We start from the raw sequence: 14304 nt of genomic DNA, 5'->3' as shown, positions 1-14304 counted from the left end.
TCTTTTAATACAGATGTCATATCCTTGAATTAGGTGCAGTTGCAGGCATTGGCGTAGCCAGTGTTTTTGATTGGAGGGGGCCAAACAGTCAAGACGATTTTAAATATTGCACAAATTTTTTACGACTATGTATACATACACACACACACACGCATATATATATATATATATATATATATATATATATATATATATATATATATATATGTATGTATGTATATTAGCTCACCCCTTTTCTCACTCATTTGGGGAACTTCTACTGTCTTGGTCTTTATTTTTTTTTGGTAGCGTCTATTCTCAGTGTCTCCAAGAATTAGGAAAAAGGATAATAAATTTGGAAATTCACAGCAGACATATTTATTCAAACTAAAAAACTGATGGATTAGGGTATTGATAAACATAAGAGCAAAAAGTCAAAACTTCACGTAAGATATTGATTCTTAAACAGGAATAAACTCCAGATTTATAAATGAATGTTCCAGATAGATAAATGTATATATAGAATATATAAAATGAAGATAGTTATTGCAAAGAAAAAATATCTCAGTCTGAATTAATTTTTATCTGTAAAAAGGAATTACGGTAGGACTGTTGAAATCGTTAAAGAAAATGAGTGAAAACAAAAAATCTTACCTTTAAACATCAATACACATAGTCTTGTGAGTTTTGTCAGTGAAAATCAAATAAAGTACTGAGCACATACCAGAGTGTGTATACTTATGTAAATGTATCAAAACAAAATAAATATGTAAGAAAGACAAAATAGTTTTTAATGTAGACAAAATAAACGAATGCTACAAAGAAAGTTTATATATTGTACATATGCAAAATGTTAAGAAATTAAATTTAAAACTAGAAATAATGAACATTTAGAAATATATAAGATAATAAGCGCAATATACAATGCTACCTAATCATGACTTTTGAATTTCGTATTTATTATTTAGAATTCTGACTGACCTAAATTCAGTACGGTAAGTGATAGAACTTTCTCTTATTTATATGATGAATTTAGGTCTCCGAGGTGAAGTTGTTGCAAATTTATCGGTAACATTTGACACAAATTTGGCCATTTTTCCCCCGAAAAAAATATCGACAATCTTGAAAAACTGTTTATAATTTTATTGTAATTAATACAACTATTTAATGTCAATTTGGGGGCCGTGGCGCCCCTGGCCCCTCCCTGGCTACGCCACTGGTTGCAGGGTGAATATGACAATGACCATGCTCTGTACCTGCCTCAAGCCACCCATTTATAAGGGAAACGGCAGACGAATTAAAAACCATTTCCCCATTAAACCGATTTTTAAAAATATTTTATTGCCTCTAATTGTTTTTCAGCATCCAATCTATTTAAATACTTTAATTTTTCCAGCCAAAAGGAGTGCATTATGCACGAGAGAGTTACGTTAATAAAATAAATCCCACTGAACTTTTGCTCGACTTGGAGTAGCCTTTATTTTCGTTTTACCTTTGAATCTATGGCTTGGTGTCACGTGGTCGGGAAGATTTTGTTGACATTAAAAATAAGTACACTTTAGACCGACAACACCTGGTAGCAAAACTCGATTCCATCCGATGATTTGGTTCTTCCATCCCCCACCCCCCATTGCTTTTCCTTTTTCTTTCTTGCTTTGCTTCTCTTAAAACGCTTTGCCTACTTAATATGGTCACGGGCTCATTGTTTCCTTTGCAGTTCTGTTTTATTTTCTTTGCTCATTACAATTTGTTCTTTTTTTCGCCATCTTTCTCTCCGTAGGTTACTTGTTTTGCTTTGCTAACCAGTTTCGTTGCTTTCTTTCTTTCTCCTTTATCTGTTTTCTCTTTAATTTGCAGTTTTGTTTGTTTAATGCATTTTGTTGATTCCTTGCTTTCTACCGCCTGCCTCTGTACACTTGCGTAGTTCTCTTCTTTATTTGCTCGTTAATTTGAGCATTGTTTTGTTTCTGCACTCTTCCCTATCTCTAGTTTATTCTTTTGCTTCTCGATTATTCTCATTTCGTCTATCACGAACACATATACATGCGAAAATGTCTATAGTGTTAAAATTACTCAACTGGAATTAACGCACAATATATAACAAACATTTGTTTGCTTTTGGTTCGGGAAAGCACAAGTCCAAACAAACACAACAGCGTGGGAATTGGCGCAGTAGTTATTTGGTTCTTTATCAAAACATCTTTTTTCCTTTGTGTTTTGAATCTACAGAACATTATAGGCAAAATTCTACATGATATTTCAGTTACATTTGCATGTATATAAATGCAATTGTCATGGCAAACGGTAAGTTACCTGATAAGGAAGTTGCTATTTTATTGTCACTTGTATATTAACATCATCGCAGTGTTTGACACAAGTGTTTTGACAAGAAATAAGTGAACTTTGACCCCTGTGTCTCTTTGTCTCCAGGAGGGAATGCTCACGCTGTAAGCCAGGTCAACAACATTACTTAGGCCTATCGTGTAACCTCTCTAATCTGCTGGTAAACGAATTCAGCCGTTTCCTTTGTTTTCTGCCCCATGTGGATTTAGTTTTAATTACCTCAATGTTTATAGTTTGCTAGAAGAATACAGATTCACATTCTTACCCATAGGCCCAACGGAGAGAAATCGCTGACCTGAATCGATTGGGCTTAGGAGCGCCGAGCCCAGGAATCGATCGTCTTGAGTTTTACCTGCCAGCGTTCACCAGAACAGTAATTTTGTGGCATTTGTTTGGCCAACCGAATGAGAATTTTGTTTTCAGAGTTTGCAGAATTGAACTCTTTAATATTTCTATATGAAATTGATGGATATTTTTTTATGTTATGCCTTTTAATTTTGTGGAAAAAATATATAGAACTTAGGTCAGTGTGGAAAGGTTTGTCCTTGTTGGCCATTCCAGACCCTTGTAAATAATATCAATTTTTGTGCCATTTTCGTCTGTAAATTGCCGTATAAATGTTTTACATTGATGCTGTAGATATTCAGGGTGTTAACAAGAATATCTGAAGTTTTGAAAAAACGGAATATTAATAACATGAGCAGAGTTTTGGTGGTGTTTGAATGTGGCGGTCATTAGTGACGTCATTATTCGCTTGCAAGATGGCGGCGCTGTTTGTTGACACTCCACTCGCGAGAAGAATGTAGAAGTTTTTGTTTATTTTGTGTTTAAAGTTGCCTAAATGTTAAGGTAAGCGGACGATTAAGGTTGCAAAAGTATCTTGAACACACACAGAAAGGCGTGAAAGTGTTGTGGGGTGGGTTCGGAGAGAATTTCTGGACGGGTGTTTGGAGAAAAAAAACTGGGGGCTGAGCTGGGCAGGGTCGAGCAGATGGCACAAAATGGGCTTCCGTCATGGCCAGAGGTTGGGAGTAGTTGCTATGGCTGCCACAACACCACTTTCATCTCGGCGTGGTGGACAGCAATATTGCCGCCCTCTTAGATGCATGAATAAATTTTGAGATCGTGAATATGTGCTTGAGAGAAATGGTGAAAGTTTGGTCTACGTGGAGAGGGCGAAAGGAGTTTCAGGCTAGCCTACGTGAAGTCCTGTCGTGTAGGCCTACCTTGAAAGGGATTCCTTCTGCGTAAGGACAGGGATGGCGTATAAAAAAAAGTAAACCTACGTTGTGAAACGCCAGAGATTGTTGGTTATTGACTATCAGGGGAATATAATAGGCCGATTGAATGTCATAATCTAAGTTAACTTGCAGCTTGGAAAAGCTGGTGAAGCTTACGATAGACCTATCGTTGCGTAGGCGGAATTTTAATTAGGGTCGGTCGATGTTGACATCATATAGTTGTCAGGTTAACATAACCTCGTAGTTGTCATGGATGTCGGTGCCATTTTAGTGAGAGTACGTGAGATTACTTTCGTATTTATCATAGTTGTGTAACCTGTGTGAAAGGTAGTTCTCCTAAAGAACAAGGAACTGGTACTTTTTGTAGGCCAATTATCTCTTTTGTTTACAGAACCTTTGGTATTTAACTGGATCTTCCAAAATTACTTTTTATTGTGAAATCTGTTTAGGCTTTGGGTATGCTATGTGGTGAAGCCTCAAAAATATTTAGTGACTGATACCTCATACAGCCTAAAGCAGGGAGACCCAGAACAGGAATGTTAAATTATTGGTTGAGTTGAATTACTTTATTATTGTAACATAGTGACTATACACGTGGAATTTTGGAATCGTCGGGAAATTTTTATCGTTATCAACATGCAGTAGGCTTGCAGCATTTTGGGCATGTATCATAGATGAGTTTGTGTAAGTGGGCATGGGTATGGAGATAGAGGCCATCTAGGTGGGATGCCACATTTTAGGTGAGGTTTGGTTACGGTTTATTCCTTTCAGGTAATCATTTGTAGTAGGCAGAGTAACCCACATTATCCTAATGGTGATTGGAAATTCCCATATTATTCCATATAGGTAGCCACAGCATAATAACGGATCACTACTTATTACAATATTGTACTGCTTTTTTTTTTTGTCTATGAGCCTTTGCAATTTGTTTTTTTGTGAAAAGGTAAATGGCAGGTTTTAAAACTTTCAAAGTACAGTAGTATAGGGAGACCACTGTGTCTAATGTTTGGATTATAAGGCTTGCCACAGGATGTTTAGTAAATGAAGGTCAAAAAGTAGAACTGGGCATAGAGCAGACAGATACTGCAACTATCAAGGAATTGCCTTAAAAAGACATTTCAGCAAATATGAAGGTAGTTTGACCATGCATAGCAAATGGTGTAAATTTTGCAAGTTCCAAATGAGATGGCCAAAGAATGTATTATCTTTCATTTTCAAATCATTGATTTTGTACAAAATATATATCTGATATCAACTTTATTCACTACTATTTATGATATGCTTGCCAGATATAAACTGTATACCTGGAATGAAATGGTGGAATTGTTAGCCGTATTCACTAGTATTTATGATATGCTTGCCAGATATAAACTGTATACCTGGAATGAAATGGTGGAATTGTTAGCCGTATTCACTAGTATTTATGATATGCTTGCCAGATATAAACTGTATACCTGGAATGAAATGGTGGAATTGTTAGCCGTATTCACTAGATTTATGATAAGATATAAACTGTATACCTGGAATGAAATGGTGGAATTGTTAGCTGTACATTTTATTAACATATTAATCCTTTACTAAGAAAGTCCGGGTGACTGGAATTTTTTCCTCAGTTTGTCAGTCTGTTTTTTTAGCCTCTCACAATGGCTGGCATGCTTATATTGTAAATTTCAAACATTGTTTAAGCTTTAATTTTTTATTAAAAGAGTATAAGGGAAGGAGCAGATGAAAAGAGTCATCATTAAAGTCATTGTGGATTTTAAAATAAATGTAGTACTGTACAACTTCAGGATTGCAAAGTACAAATGGATTGAGGGTTTTCCAATACTCAGTTGCATAAGGTGAGCAATTAGTGAAGAGGAGGTGACCTTCAGAATGGAAATGGCAAAATCTGTAAGGAGATGGATGTCTACCTCCACATCCCCATTGTTCCCATCCTTGAGGAAATACCTTTGGTTCTGGTAAGGAGTTGGGTAGTATGTCAGTCCTGATCATCTGTTTCAGGCAATCAATAGTACCATACTTGTTCACCAGGACCTTATCACCTGTCATGGCTTGGTCTCACAGGGTCAGGACTTGTCTTTTCTGTAATGAACAGCTGGCTGGCCATTGATCCCAGTTAGCAAAAGCTTCTCCGTTACCTTTTGGTGATCTTCAGCGACCTGCATTCCTCTACCTGGGGATGCTCATCAACACAGTTTAAGAGCTTGTGCATTTCTGCAGTTTTGCTTGTCTGTCAACTTTTGGCAGTTGGTGAATGTGCACCTGGCAGAATTGGAGAAGTTGGTTTTCTTTAGTTATTTAAAGGAGTGTTCTCCCATTGTACTTGATGTGATGCTAGAAAACATCCCAAGTATCAGTGGACATCCTGTAAGCAGTATTGTAAGTGATGCTTTAAGCTCTTTAGTGGTGGAGGCATAAGGAAAACTTAGGCGAGAACCCCCATAGTCAAAGAAGGATGGCCCATTTTCTGAACCTGAATCCAGGCAGGAGGCTTTTGGTCACAAGAACATTCCTCATAAATTTACCAGAGATGCAGGCTGTCTTTCTTAATTTAAAAGCATTTATGATGTCCTTTGAGGGTTGTATTGTCAGGGTCATGTGAATTCCATGTAGTCCTTAGAGGGTTGTATTGTCAGGGTCATGTGAGTTCCATGTAGTCCTTAGAGGGTTGTATTGTCAGGGTCATGTGAGTTCCATGTAGTAGTGGAGTGTTTATAAGTTTACCATTGCCCCTAAGTTTGTACCAGGGGCTTGAAACTTCTTTACTGGCTCCCTGAGCAGGGAATTCCAAATCTTTCCATTGGAGTTAACTCCATTTGGATGTAAATAGGGTGCTGTAGCATCTTGAAGCATACATGAAGAAAATTCTCCGGGTACATTGCTATTGGTCTTCCTAGCCAGATCAGGCTGTTTGTCAAACAGATGTTATGCCTGAGGTGTAACACAGGCTACACATCTAAGCTTTTTCTTTTGGACACAAAAACGGGTTTGTTTCTTTTGGAAACATTAACCATAGGCTTGTATGTTGTAGTATTTTTCAGGGTAAACTGGAATTGGTTGTTAAAACTTGGTAACAGGGTAGTTGACAGATGGCAGGAGGCTGAGCACTTGTTTTTTTGTTACTGTCAAGTGAGGATGTTATGCTGAGCTCTCAGTGACTGCTAATTAGGAACTCGTGTTTTTTGTTTTAAGTGTTTTATTTAGTCTACTACAGATAAGTAGTGTAGTGTGAAGGGCATGAGCAAATGTTTGTGGTTCTTCATGCCCTCCAGTTGAGTGGATCTTGACTGTTGTCGTGACCTTGTAGGCATAGGACCTGTTTCAGTTCAAGGAAAGGTTTGGGTATAGAGGAAAGCTTGAAGCAGTCACCTATCCTTCCCTCCTTCCCACCCCTAAACCTTTCCGTGCTCATTCCGTGCAAACACAATTCTTGGCTGTGATGGGTTACATGAGAAAACGAATGATTTATACACTTACCCTTACCTTGTTAACTGCTCCGTCGTCTGTTTCCGGTCCCAGTAAGGAGCTCAATGCTGTTGAGTGTCCAGTAGCACTCGTCCTTCATCTGGGAGATAACACTGTGGCATGGACCATTTGATACTGCTCCTGCAGAGGTGAAAAAGACTGAAGGAGTAAGGTGGAGAAGCATGAGTGCTTTTCTTTTTCCTTCTCTTCCTCTACATTGATAGATTTTCTCTCTTCTTATCATCTCTCTCCTCTTCCTCTTGCTGGAGGTAGTAATAGTTTAAGAAGACCTTTCACAAGTCCCATAGGGCTTTGAGGGAACACCTTTTCCTAAAGGAGGTAGTGGTTTTATTCTTTAGCCTTGGTATGCAAGTCTTTTAGGAGAATGACACTCTTAAAATCAAACCAGTGGGTAGAAGGAACCCTTTAGCCTCAGTAGGCAACCCTTCTAAGAGAAGGTCACTGTGAATACAAACCTTGTTCTCCAACCTAGGACTGTGTCATAGCCATTTTACCGTGGCCTCCCATGTTCTTGGCTTCTGAGTTCCCTTGTTCACCTTGTTTTTTCGAGAAGTGTGTAGGACAGGCTGATGAGAAAGCAAAAGTTGCTTAGTGTATTATCAGGAAAGTGCCTTCATCTTTACCTAATCTTTTTCTTCTGAGTTTTTTTATAATTTTTAAATCCATCCTGACTGTCCTCAACTAGTTGTAGCAAACCTGGTGGGTTTCTTATTTGGTTTACAGGGTGTGCTGGTCCCACCTTGTCAACCATTTGCTTCTGGGGCTTTTTTTTTTTATTTATACTCTTAACAGAATTTTTGTAAATAATGTAAATACTGCTGTTAATGGTATTATTGTTTATTCCTCTGTTGATTTTTAAAATTTTACTGTTATGTTCTATTTATTAGTTTTGCTACTGACTTTGTTGTTAATTTAAATTTTTTCGGGAGACAGTGAGCTGAACCTTGGGCCTGTTACTCATTGCAGTAAGAAAAATTGCAATGTACTTTACTCAGATATTTGGGGCTTTGGGTAAAATTTTCTTGATCTCTGGAGTTGTGCCCATAACTAAGATTTGATGTTTTTATCAGAGACACTTATGAGTGGTAACAAGTCAGAGGTAGAGTTTTCAATCCCGTGGTTTGATGTCCCTGATTTTATTTATTTTTATAACATCCCACATGCACAAGGTATGGCTGTGTACACTAAGTCCGGGTGACCTATTTATTGTCAGAATAATTTTGAGTGTAGTTGCCATAAAGTTGTTTGTTTTAAAATATTTACAGTAAGTTCTACAATGTTTACTTGTTTGCTGTTTACCACAATCCAAATATCAACGATTCATTATATGGCTGTCTCTTGAAGAGGATTAGTATGGCTCAGTCACAGGATTCAAAAGCTTCATACGTTATTTGTGGAGACTATAATGCAAAGGGCAGAGAGTGGGTAAAATCTAATTTCTCAGATCAACATGGCTGGTGTGCTCTTGAGTAATGCATATCCTCCGGTTTTGTCCAGCTGATTGAGGAGCGCACTCATATTTCTGGTAATAATAGACCTCATATTCACAGATGTTTCAGCTATTGTCAAGTCCAAGGTCTGTGAATACTGTATATAGGTACTTCTGATCAATGCACCATTGTGATAGACATATCTGTCAGTCAGTATATTCCTAATGCCACCATTGGAAAAATGGTCGGCTGAAGTCTAGAGCCAATTGGGATTGCATTATTCCAGTTTGTCAGCCACTCAGTATTTCAGATGCTATATCAGATCCTGATCCCAAGAAGTTAAATGTAATGCTGGTGGCTATTTTAATAATATATGTCCCTAGAAAGGTTGTCAAATTCAGAAAAAATGACCAGCAATGGTTTAATGATACGTGTAGATGAGCTTACCATGACAAAGAGACCAAATTCAACACATGGAGATGAAACCTTTCAAATGGAAATTATACTATTTTTATTGAGTCTCGCTGTGCTGCGAATAGAACTTAGCATACATCTTAGAGAAATTACAATAATTCCTTGAAGAGGAAACTTGAAGGAATTACCTAGTCTTATCTGTGATGGACCAAATTGACATCACCTATTTTTAGGTCAGGCTCGCCTTCCATTCCACTACTACTAACAGATGATGGTAGATTAGTTACTGCCCCAAGGGAAAAGGCTGAACTGCTCCATCGAGCTTTTGAAACTAAGCAATCAGCTGAGGATATTCCTCTCCCTGATCCTTGTAATCCTGAACCTGTTCTTACAAAATTTGCATTTTGCTTTAGGGATATTAAGAAAATTTTGGGTAATGATAGCTGGGGTGGAGAAGAGCTTGATGGTTTCATCAGTTTGTTTTTTAAAAAAGTTTAAAGTGTGTTGTCTCCCAAGATTAGTAGATTCTATAGATTTTCATGTTGACGTATTATCTTTGCGGATGAGCAGTAGTACAGTGCCTGCTCCAAAGAGTGGCATATCTGCAGACTGCAGTAACTACTCCCTGTACACTCCAAAGTTGCAGAAAAACTTATTTTTATATATGTAACTTACCAAGTAATTATATAGCTATTAGTTTCTACTTTACAGGAGCTTTAGATTTGAAATTTGCAGTAGCACTCTATTGTTTTGGTACAGGTAAGTGCCCTGCCACCTCTGAGGGAAGTACTGTATAGGTACAACATAGCTGAAGAGCTCAGTTCATTTCTGCTGTTCAATGACCCAACATCATTGTTAAGCAGCTTTGTTTTTGATTCTCAGGATTGTTGACTGGGTGGTCTTGCTTATAGCCAAAGGATTTGGTGAAATATTCTGTACTTTTGGTAGCCTCTGTGCTAAACTACTTAGCTCAGTTCAACTTAATTCCTTTTTTTGTTGATTGTGACTACTTATGTCAGACACTAGTGTTTCTGGTAACCGGTATTGTAATAAGGGCTGCAATACCAGGTTGACATCTTCTGAATATGACTTACATTCTGTTTGTTATCATTGCTGAGGACACATTTGTTCTCCCGACTTTACATGTGAGGAGTGCAAAGACTGGGACAATGGTAAATGGAAAATTTTAACTTCTCATTCAGACAAGTTAGAAAAAGCTAGACAGAGAAAGGCGGCTGCTAGAGCCAAGGCTAGGGTATCAGTGTCGTCTTCACCTAAACTGGTACTTTCGACACCCGTGACCTCTGTTTTTCCTATTCTCAGTTCTCTTGCACTCCCTTCTACTCTGTTACCTGGCTTCCATCCCTCTGAACTAGTGCCATTGCCAGTCCTGAAGCCTAGATTGACAAGAAATTTTACACATAAATGGATACCATCACTTAAATAGGAACTTCAGTGAAAGTCCTTTTAGACAAGGTAAGTGTTAGTGACCTTGGTACAAGTGTTTTGTCAGCGGATGGGTGGCTGCTCATCCCACCAATGCTCCTAGACAGAGGTCCCTGCTAAACTCCCTTAAACCGGGGAGGAGGCAAACTGTAAGTCCAAGGGAAGCCGGTGGGTTTTGCCCACGAGTAGTTGCTCTCTCAGCCGAACCTGTTACTATTTCCACGGTATCAGTGGATCACCGCTGGAAAGGTGTACAAGTGGACCCTCACACCTTATCTTCCAGTGGACCAGACTCTAACGAGTCCAAAGGGCACAGCTGCGTTTCCAAGATTCTTCCCGCCTGCTGAAAGGCTAACGGTGAAGGAGCAGGCTCCCTTCATCCTGAGTAAGCAGCATAGGGACCAGGAGCCCTCTTGTAGCTTTTGGGATGATGCAGAGCTCCCATTGGCTTCCAAGCACCCAATAGACTCTTAAGCGCCAAGTGGATCCCAGATGTGTAAAGGGAGCAGATCGCCCCATGGGCTCAAACCGCCCAGTGGCTCGTAAGTGTCCAATGGGAGCAGTTCGCCCAGTGGCTCCTAAGCGTCCAATGGGAGCAGTTTGCCCAGTGGCTCCCAATCTCTCAGTGAAAGTAAAACATAGTGAAGTGTGAGACTACTCACTAGTTTCAGTGCCACCGCCTGTTAAGATTCAGGGAGCGACAGTTGCGCATTCGACACCTGTTGTTGAGGACTCTATTCCTCCCCTTCACCTGAAGTTACATCTGAATCTCTCCCTCCGACTCAGGATTCCTCGCTTATCCCGATTCATCGTCGTTTGGATAATATCCTGGAACTTATAAAGAAGCCTTTGTCTACTCCTCAGGTGTCAGAGGAAGCTCAACAAGAATTAGCTCTTTCCCCTATTTCTTCGGCAGAGGAAGTATTGGAACAAGAACAACCGTCTTCGTCTTATGCCTCCCTCCTGAAGTTTTTTTTTTTCCCTTGCGGCGCCATCTTCTCCTGGATCTGCCTTTATTATACAACAGCCCGCAGGAACTGCCAAGCTACCTAAGATGGTATTATCCATTTCTTCTAATAAAGCATTGTCAGGTATTGACGCTTGGTTATTCGAGAAGAGGGAGATGGGCAAAGCTGTTTTTTGTTTTGTTTTCCTCCATCTCGATTGCCTAAAAGGAGGTATGTGCATTATGCGACCAGGGAAGCTCCGTCCTTGGGAGTTTCTGCCTTCTCCCAAGGGGACTTCTCCGATCTCATCGATCCTACATGCAGATCTTCATTCGACTTGGCCAAGATCATGTTTTCCCTCATGGAATTGGACCATATAGTGAAGGACACTTGTAAAGTGTTTGAAATTTTCAGTTTCCTTGACTGGACTGTGGGGGCCTTAACTAAAAAAATCGAGGATTGTACTTCCCTTCAAGACAGTTTTGCGGCAGATTGGCTTGGGGTACTTTCCTGTGCTGATAAAGCAATAAGAGAAGTAGCCCAAGAATTAGCTGCACTTTTTTCGACTGGCATTCTCAAGAAAAGGGAGCTGTGGTGCTCATTCACCACTAAAGGGGTTACCCCTTCTCAAAGATCCTCTCCTTTTTTCTCCGATGGACAAAAGCAGTTTTTCTGCGAGCTATGGTAGAATGCATAATAACGGAACTTCAAAAGAAGGCAACCCAGATCTGCTAGCACAATTGACACATATGGCCTAAGGATTCAAACCGTAATCCAACGGTTTCTTTTAATCAGAGATCCTTCTTTCCAATTCAGCCACTGCCCTTTCAAGGGGCAGAGGAAGGGCACAGTCTCGCGTGTGCTTGAACCTCAAATCCATTCAGCTGATCAGCAAAAAGTCTACTTCCAGACCCTCCTCTAGCAAGTAAGGATATGGTCCTACGTATCTCAGTGGGCGCCAGAATTCCTTAGTTTTGGAAAAGATGGGAAGCAAGATCTGTGGAGTTGTGGGTGCTGAAAGTGCTCAAAGAAGGGTATTCAATCCCATTCAAGGAGCCCCATTAACATCTTTTGCCTATCGCCTTGAAGGCTATTCAGAAGGCTCTGAGAGATTTTCGGCCCTCTCAAAGAAAGTTTCGGCTCTTCTCATGAAAAGAGCAATAGAGTTGGTAGAGGACTTATTCTTCGTTCCCAAGTCATTGGGAGGTTGGAGACCCGTCTTGGGCGTAAGCACTGTGAACTTTGTGCAGACAATGAAGTTCAAAATGCAGACGAATCACTCAGTTCTCTCTGCTGTTCGCCAAAGAGACTGGATGGTATCCATCGATGTGAAGGACACTTTCTTTCATATCCCAATACACTGGGATTCCAGGAAGTATCTGATGTTTGTGTTCCAGGACAGTCTTCCAATTTTGGGCTCTGTGCTCCAGTCTGTCCACAGCCCCTCAAGTCTTCACCAGAGTACTTGCCCCTGTGTTGCAATGGCTTCACCTGATGGGCCGCAAGGTATGCTTATATCTGGACAACTGGCTCCTATGATCGTCATCCAATAGAGAAATGTATGGAGGACCTATTGAAAACTCTACAGCTGTCCCAGGACATGGGCATTTTAATCAAATGGCAGAAATCCCAACTAGCCCCATCTCAGTCGATAGTCTATTTAGGGATGAAGTTAGACTCTCAGAATTTTTAGGTTTTTCCGTCCGGCAAGAGAGTATAATCTTGCATTCAGAAAATCAGCCAATGCTTGGATGAGCCTCTTGGGAACCCTCTTTTCCATCGAGATGTTTCTGCCGTTAGGGAGACTGCATGCGAGACCTTTGCAATTCTTCCTAATGGCCAGTTGGAGCCGGAAGACTACCGATTTGCTCATCTTCTCATCACTCCGGAAATAAAAATAGACATTCAGTGGTGGCTTGAAGAAGGGAGATTCTTTGTAGGAAAGTCACTACATCAGTTGAACCCAAACCTAACATTGTTCTCCGATGCATTGGATCTTTTTTGCGGAGCAATCTTAGGAGACTTGGAAGTTGTAGGGACGCAGTCTCTAGAGGAGAGGAAACTCCATATAAACCTAAAGGAACTGAAGGTGATTCCCCTGGCTCTTCAGCATTTTGGCGATCTCTAGAGGAGAGGAAACTCCATATAAACCTAAAGGAACTAAAGGTGATTCACCTGGCTCTTCAGCATTTTGCTTCCTTGACACACAACTCAATGAAAGCGGTTCACTTGGACAACATGACTGCACTGACATACATATGGAGTCAGGGAGAAACACACTTTTTCTCAATGTGAAGCAGCCAGAGATCTCCTCCTCTGGGCCCAAAGCAACAACACCCAGATTCTCATCCGCTTTGTTCAAGGGCAAGTTGAATGTTTTGGTGGACGAGCTGGGCCGTTGCAAACTGTTCTACCCTCGGAATGGTCGCTGAATCCACAGGAGTGCACCAATATGTGGAAATGGCGTGGAAAGCCAATGGTAGACCTGTTTGCAACATCGAGGATTCATTGCTTTCTGCTGTATTGCTCTCTGGCCCCAGACCCTCAAGCATTGGCAATGGATGCAATGCTCCAGGATTGGTCAGACCTGGAGGTTTATGCTTTTCCACCATTCAGTCTAGTGAGGGAAGTAATAAACAAATTCCGATCACACCACAACACGTCTGATCCTGGTTGCTCCGTTTTGCCCACAAACAGAATGGTTTCCGGATCTCTTAGAACTTCTGACAGGCTTCCCAAGGTTTCCTCCACAGAAAGAAAATCTGCTCAAACAACCTACAGTAAACCCCCGTATTCACGGACTCACCTATTCGCAGATTTCTCTATGAAACATATATACACATTATTTGCTGAAAATCTGTCCATTCACAGTATTTTTCACTGAGAAATATTCACTAATTACTGTATTTTCATGTCATTTTCATGACTAAATGCACTTTTTGTGATAAAACTATTAGAATACTTGGGTAGGTAGTGCTTGAGTTACGATAGTTTCCCTTACAATAATTCGATTTT

General features: G+C 40.0%; 1 protein-coding gene across 1 annotated transcript in view; it reads left to right on the top strand.

Annotated features, from left to right (window-relative positions):
• Nucleotides 1–2853: 2853 nt before the first annotated feature.
• The window catches only part of LOC136847406 (uncharacterized), a 70397-nt gene continuing 58946 nt past the window's right edge, over nucleotides 2854–14304 (top strand). Inside the window, exon 1 of the mRNA XM_067119045.1 lies at nucleotides 2854–3171. The gene's annotated coding sequence lies outside the window, so the exon portion shown is untranslated. The remainder of the gene's footprint in view (nucleotides 3172–14304) is intronic.

Source organism: Macrobrachium rosenbergii, chromosome 16, assembly GCF_040412425.1.
Source record: "Macrobrachium rosenbergii isolate ZJJX-2024 chromosome 16, ASM4041242v1, whole genome shotgun sequence".
Lineage (NCBI taxonomy): Eukaryota > Metazoa > Arthropoda > Malacostraca > Decapoda > Palaemonidae > Macrobrachium > Macrobrachium rosenbergii.
The sequence above is the reverse complement of the archived record's forward strand: the minus strand, read 5'-3'. Positions and strand labels throughout refer to the sequence as shown.